At 51.7% G+C, this 7,300-nt stretch overlaps 1 long non-coding RNA gene across 1 annotated transcript in view; it reads right to left on the reverse strand.

Moving 5' to 3' along the window:
* The window catches only part of LOC126073412 (uncharacterized), a 312,807-nt gene extending 310,631 nt beyond the window's left edge, over positions 1 to 2,176 (reverse strand). The window contains exon 1 of the long non-coding RNA XR_007516742.1: positions 2,135 to 2,176. This is a non-coding gene — a long non-coding RNA (uncharacterized LOC126073412). The remainder of the gene's footprint in view (positions 1 to 2,134) is intronic.
* Positions 2,177 to 7,300: the final 5,124 nt, after the last annotated feature.

Consider the following 7,300-nt stretch of genomic DNA (forward strand, 5'->3'; position numbering starts at 1 on the left):
CCGACACCTGGCACACATTAACATATTTCCACTGAGGCAACATGGTGTACAAGCGCTGGAGTCAGAAAGACAGGGGTTCAAAGTCTGTGTGGCTCTGGGAAGACTGCTGAACCTCTGTGCCTCAGTTATCTCCTCATCTATAAAATGAGGAGAGTAATGGTTGTATCAGTCAGAGTTCAGTGCAGGAAATAGGAACCACTCAAGGTATTTTGAGCAGAAAGTGACTTGATACAAGGAGTTTGGTGCTTACGGCATGGTTGGAGTGTCTGGATGGGGCAGGGATAAGGCTGAGTCTAGGCAGTCTGCCCCTCTGCCTGGGCAGGAAGGTGGGGCATTGGCATTACCACTGGCCTCCTGAGTGCTGGGATGCACTGATGCAGCTGTGGTCCCGGGAGCAGTGCCTCCACTGCTGCTACAACTGCCTCCTCACCTCCTCACTCTCCCCCCACCCCCACCACCACTGTGGTCACTGGATGCTGACCCTGTGTGGAGAAAACGCGTGGCCTTGCTGGAAGCTGAGGAAACCAGCCAGAGCACAGGAAGGCGGCCTCCGCCTGTCTCCCACTTGCCAATCTCACGGGAGGGCCGAGATGGTGGACACAACAGGCACTTGTAGTTTTCTGCCTCAGAAGGACAGGAAATAGCTGGGAATGGACGCTGGGGGCTCATCGGCCACTTGAGGACTAACTGCGCTTATGCCTGGAGAACACTCTGAACCGTCCTGGCACCCAGCACGTGCTGAACAAATGGTGGCTACGGTGATGTCACAGTTGTTCTACCCCACGCCCACTGTGTGCCAGCACTGTTCTAGGCATGGGAGGTACCACCCCAGACAAGACAGGTGCCCATGTCAGGGAGCATGCAGACTCCAGAAACAGTTGCCATTGACTCCATGTGTGTCCGAGTAGAAGTGTGCTCCACTGGGTTTTCAATGGCTGATTTTTCAGAATTAGCTCACCAGGCCTTTCTTCTGAGGCACCTCTGGATGGACTCAAACCACCCACCATTTGGTTAGCAGCCAAAGGTATTAACAGTTTTCACCACCCAGGGACTTCCATCTAGACTCCAGGGGGAGCATAAAGTAGTAAATGTTAAATAGTGTTTTTTTTTAGAAGCCTAGGAGACAGCAGCTGTGAGAGCAGAGAGGGGGGCACTAGACCAGACTTGGGGGGCAGATGGGAGGTGACACCCATCTGGTGGGGTGGGTGGGACTAACTGTGGGTCCAGGGACTCAGCCTGGGGTGGTGCCCACTCACAGGTTCCCTACCCTGGAGAGTTCACAGAAAGACAAAGCCCCTTCGCTCCCATTCATCAATGTCCTACATATAAGTCAACTCTTTAATCTTTATTAAGGAGCCCAGGTGGCGCAGTGGTTAAGCATTCAGTTGCTAACCAAAAGGTTGGCTTTTCCAACCCACCAGCAGCTACTCAGAACGATGTGGCAGTCTGATTCCATAAAGATTTACAGCCTTGGGGCAGTTCTACTCTGTTCTGTAGTGTCTGTATGGGTTGGAATCAACTCCACCTCAATGGGTTTGGTTTTAAACTTTATTAAGTGTCTGCAATGTACCAGGATCCAGGGAGGTGTCTGCCAGGCACATCTTTTGCTGCCATCTGTAGGAGCCCTGGTGGTGCAGTGGTGCAGTGGTTAAGAATTTGGCTGCTAACTAAAACGTTGATGGTTCAAATCTACCAGCTGCTCCTTGGAAACCTTATGGGACAATTCTACTCTGTCCTATACAGTCGCTGTGAGTCAGAATTAACTGGATGGCAATGGATTTGATTTTTTTTTTTTTTTTTTGGTAGACGGTCTACAAGAGGTTGAGGTGTGGATGGGATGGTGAGAATGGAAAAGCTGTTGAGAATTTTCCCGTACCCAGGCCCTCTCTCTTTCTCTGACCAGAAAGAGCCAGGGAGTCAATGGGGAAACTCCCTTCCTGCAGGCTGAGACTCCCTAGGTACCTGACCCACCACGCCCACCTGGCTGCCACCCCCAACACATACATAGAAACCACAGTGCACAATCAAGCACAGCACAAACCGACACAAAACACCCCCACGCACACCCCCACGCAGACTGACTCATCTATGCCTGAACTCAAGGCCTGAAAGCCGGCTGTGTTTCCACACCGACCTTCTTCAAGGCTTGAGCACACAGGAAACCTGGAGAGAGGGCAGGTCTGGGAGCACACAGGACGCTTCCCTCCCAACTCTTCCTCCCCAAAAGGCCTCCTTCCTGTCCTCCACTCCATTCTGGCCACCCCCACAGCCCAGCCGTGGCACTGTGGGGCGCCCTCGTGTGGGCCAGAGCGGCCCTGCAGCCTCGCCGCCTGGCTCCGCAGCTCCCTTCCTACGTCTGCCCCTCCTCTAGAGCCTTGGGCCCGCTGTCCATTCGCTGTCTACGCTGTCCACGGCCACTCTAGTTACTTCCCCTGGCCTCCTTCCAACTTAGATTCCCTTCCTTCTTATTCTCTGAGGAATTTCTCACGTATCTTTTAAAATACAGTATGCATATCAATGAGTCCCTGAGTGGTGCAAATGGTTAATACAAAAAGGCTGGATGTTCAAGTCCACTCCCTCCAAGGTGCCTCGGAAGAAAGGCTTGGCAATCTACTTCTGAAAAATCAGCTACTGAAAAGCCCCATGGAGCACTACTCTGATGGCTCACGGTACTGCCATGATTCGGAATGGGCTTGATGGCAACTGATTTAAAATAATAAATAAATAAGGAAGAACGTATTTTAAAAGAAACTCGTTGCCGACAAGTCAATTCCGACTCATGGTGATTTCGTATGTTATATTAGTTATCTCAAGGAGCTCTGGCGGTGCAGTGGTTAAAGTGATCAACTGCTGACTGAAAGGTCAGTGGTTCAAAACCACCGGCAGCTTAGCGGAGAAAGATGTGGCAGTCTGCCTCCGTGGAGATTTACAGTCTTGGAAACCCCTGTGGGGTTGCTATGATTTGGAATTGACTCCACCAAAGTGGGTTTGGGTTTTGGAATGCTGTATAAAAAATTACCCAAAATTCAGCAGCTTAAAGCAGCAAACATTTATTATCACACAGTTTCTGAGGATCAGGAACCTGGAAGCAGCCGGGTGGCTCTGGCTCAAGGTCTCCCATGAAGTTGCAGTCAAGATGTTGGCCAGGAGGACTAATGGACCACAACTACCACAGCCTCCACCAGACTGAGTCCAGTACAACTAGACGGTGCCCCGCTACCACCACCGACTGCTCTGAGAGGGATCATAATAGAGGGTCCTGGACAGAGATGGAGAAAAACGTAGAACAAAATTCTAACTCACACACACACAAAAAAAAAGACCAGACTTACTGGTCTGATGGAGACTGGAGAAACCCCAAGAGTATGGCCCCCAGAAACCATTTTAGCTCAGTAATGAACTTACTCCTGAGGTTCTCCCTTCAGCTAAAGATTAGATAGGCCCATAAAACAAAAAGAGACTAAATGGGCACACCTGCCCAGGGGCAAGGACAAGCAGGCAGGAAGGGACAGGAAAGCTGGTAATGAGGAGCCCAAGGTCGAGAAGGGGAAAGTGTCAACATGTCGTGGGGTTGGTAACCAATGTCACAAAACAATGTGTATTAATTATTTAATGAGAAACTAGTTTGCTCTGTAAACCTGCATCTAAAGTACAATTAAAAAAAAAAAAAGCTTAAAAACAACAAAAAAAAGATGTTGGCAAGGGCTGCCGTCTCTGGAGGCTAGAGAGGACTCCTTTCCAAGTACACTCGTATGGCTGTTGACAGGAAACCTCTGTTCCTTGCCATGGGACCTCCCTATAGGACTGCTTAGCACATGGCAGCTGGCTTCCCCCAGAGCAAATGCTCCAAGAGAAAGAAACTGAAATAGAAACCACAGTGTCTTTTAGAACTTAATCTTGGAAGTGACATAACATCCCTGCTGCCATATTCTGTTTGTCACACAGGCCAACCTTGGTACATTGGGGAAGGAGACATGAATTTTGGAGGCAGAGATCATCGGGGTCCTCTTTAGAGGCCAGCTACCACAAAACATATATAACAAAATGTTAGTTATAAAACAAAATGTTAGCAACACCCACAAATCTAGGGTCCTAGGCTATGCCAACATTCCATTTTAGAAGGTAAGGTCAAATTGTTTTCCAAAGAGGTTGCACCCATTTATACGTTCACCTGCAACTTATACAAAATCCTGTTGATCCACATCCCCTTCCTGAGGTCTGTGAGGAGTGGTTGGAGATGGACCCAGAGGTCTGGGAAGGGCAGGAGGCTGAAGGACACAGAGGCTGGCAGTGGGAGGGCCCACATGCCCACAGGTCCCAGCTCACCTCAGCCTGAGGGGCTTTCCTGCCCCCTCCCCAAGCAGGAGGCTGGCACCACCTGAGAGAGGCTCACTCAGAGGCGTGCTCTTTGCATCTGGCTTCTTTTGCTGGTCCAGGGGAAAACCATTTACACCCTCCCCATTGTAGATTTCACGTTGTAAGGATTTCATGAGTCCTAACAGAGAATCCTGTTGCATCCACCAAGCCGATGCCCACTGCACGTAAGGCTGTTTCCTCCCCCCTCACCCACTTGAGGGCCACTTCTTTTGGAAAGTGGAAGAAAATCAAAGAAAGAAACTCCCAAGCAAATCACAGTGCTCTGATCTCTATCAGCATCTACAGTGCATTAATTAATTACTTACCCACAGAAAGGAAAAGTTAATTACCTACTCTGGAAATCTTAAAAAGAAAAAAAAAAAAGGAAACATGAGTTTAAAGTTTAATTAGGGTCCCTACATGGTAGGAATGGCATGAGCTGGCTTGTCTCAGAGCTAATTGTTGGGAATTAATGCCAGGGCCTCTGGCCCCTGGGCAGTTTCTTGCTCCCACAACTACCCTGAAACCCCAGCCCGGATCTCCACTCAGAGGAGGGCAGAAGGGAATGGAGGAGGCATACTGCCCCCTCTGGGACTCTGGCCATCACCCCTCGGGGGCTGCGCAAGTGCAGGCATTTCAGAAACACAGCAAGGATCCACTGGCCCAAAATTCAACGCCTTCTGCCTAAAAATCCGCCCCCCTGCCCCGGCCCCAGGGACAGTGGTAGGACACAGCAACGCGTGCCTCAGACCCCCTTCGGGAATGCAGAAGCATTCCCCAGCTGCTGGGAGTGCAGCCAGCAGGCGACCTCAGCTGGCGGCTCCTTCCGGGATTGCCTCAGCTGGAGGACGCCCCTGCACCCTAGATCACACTGCCTTCCCAGGCCTGCACATCCCCTGACAGTGATGGATCGACACAGGGTACAAAGGGCCAGCACTCTCACCCCCATTTGGGACAGCTCTGAAGGTCGTTCCAGCTCCAGGGCTCCCAGCAGGGTTGGCTGGGGCTGTTGTTCAGTTCAACTTCCCCCTCGGCCCATTCTCGCTGGTTCCCCCTTATTGCACACATGGTTCCAAAAGAACCCCCCAATACATGTCCTCATGCTTATCTCTGTCTCAAAGCTTGCTTCTTGGGGACCCCAAATTGTGACAGTGTTCAAGTGCTGTGGGAGGGGATACATATTAACCAAGTTACATTTCACAGAATCAACAAGGTAAGGGAAACTCGGAAGTCATCTAGTCCAGCCTCCCTCCCAATACAGAGACCCCCAATTTAGCATTCCAGACCCAGCTAGTGGGGCCTCAGCTTGAATGCTGACAAGGACAGTGGGCTCATCACCTCTCAGAGCAGTTCCCTCAATGTCTGGGCTGCTTCAACTGCTAGCAGGCTCTTCTCATACTGGTCAGCTCCTGCCAGGAGAGCCACAGAGCAAAGGCCTGTGTGGTGCCAGGCTGTGAGGGATACAGGTCATCCAGACCCTGTTCCTGCCTTCGGGGCAGACCAGGTCTGGGGTGAGGATGGGAGCAGGGCCCTGGCTCCCAGCACCCTCAGCAGCCCTGGGGATCTGCACTTGTCCCACATGCAGAGTTCTGCTCCAACCTCTGGATGATGGAGCTGAAAGATGCACAATGGGACAGTCACTAATGGCCTAGACACTCCACCTCTGTAAGCAGCCTGGCTGCTCATGCTGCACATTTCTAGGTGCTTTTTGATGGGCCCAGCCCCACCCTGGGGCTCTTCCAGGGGCATCCCCAGCCTGGCCCTGGGTTCCCCGTACAGCAGCCTGGGCCCACAAGCTGGGGACCCATCAACCTGAGTTGTGTCATCTCCTATATGGCAGAAAAAGCCACTGGTTTGCTAAGGAATTAGCCAGTGCCCAGGGACTTTCTGGACCACGCCGCTCTGACTAAACCAGCTCTTAGGCCCTGTTGTTGCTCTGGCCTCAGCCACAGCTAGATGTCACTGTCCTGTCAGGCTCACTAAGCACCTACCCACATACTACAGGGATGCAGTGGGGTCTACACACCCCTCCTGGACCCAATCCCTAGGCCTCTTCTGAGGTCAAGATCACAGTCCATTGGAGACCCTGCCCACCCCTTCCTCCAGGGCTCAGAGAATTACTGGTTCATTCAATAAATATGTATTGAGCTCCTACTACTTGCAGGAGATACAGCCAGGAACACGCAAACACATCACTGCCCTGCCTGGAGGTTACTGACTATCGATAGGGGAGACAGACAGAAACGAATGCAAATTCACACTCTTGTGGAGCACCCAAAGGACTGGGGTAGGAAGCTGGGGGGTGGTGGGGAGTCAGGAGCCCCCTGCTTCACTCTGAGAAGCCCGGATGGCTCAGAGAATGTGAGCTCTGCACTGTTTGAGGGAAGAGTCAGTTCACAGGGAGAGGGGGTGGAAGGGCTCACTGAAGGCTGGGAAGCAGAAGGAGCCCTTCTGTAGCTCCCGGGGCTAAACGTCTTATTTTCCTCTATACCTGCACAGGGTCAGGGGCCTGGTGGGGTGGTCAGGGGCAGCCCCATTGAGATACCTGAGTGAGAAATCAAGTCCTGGGATGAGTCCGAGCCGCTCCATAACCTGAGCGTCTCAGCTCTCCTATCTGTCTAATGGAACTTCAAACTCAAACACTCCAACCCTGCAGCCCTTTTGGAAGTGCAGCAAGGGAGTCACTCACAAGAGACCAAGGAGGAGGAGCTGAGAACAAAGCTTAGGACCCCTTTCACCTGAATTGTCAGCAACACTTGGTTCATGGGTCCCCAGAGGTTTCCTCCACTTCATGGGGTTGGCATGACAAGCCACAGTTAAATAATGCACGTGGCCGTCATGGGAGAGCAGATGTGCCTGACAATGGGGTGGGCTTTGTTTTCTTCTGGGGTGAGGGAGTCCTTGTGCTGTGCTGGGAATGAGAAGACCTCAGTTCCAGGCCAGC

This window comes from Elephas maximus, chromosome 3 (assembly GCF_024166365.1).
Source record: "Elephas maximus indicus isolate mEleMax1 chromosome 3, mEleMax1 primary haplotype, whole genome shotgun sequence".
Lineage (NCBI taxonomy): Eukaryota > Metazoa > Chordata > Mammalia > Proboscidea > Elephantidae > Elephas > Elephas maximus.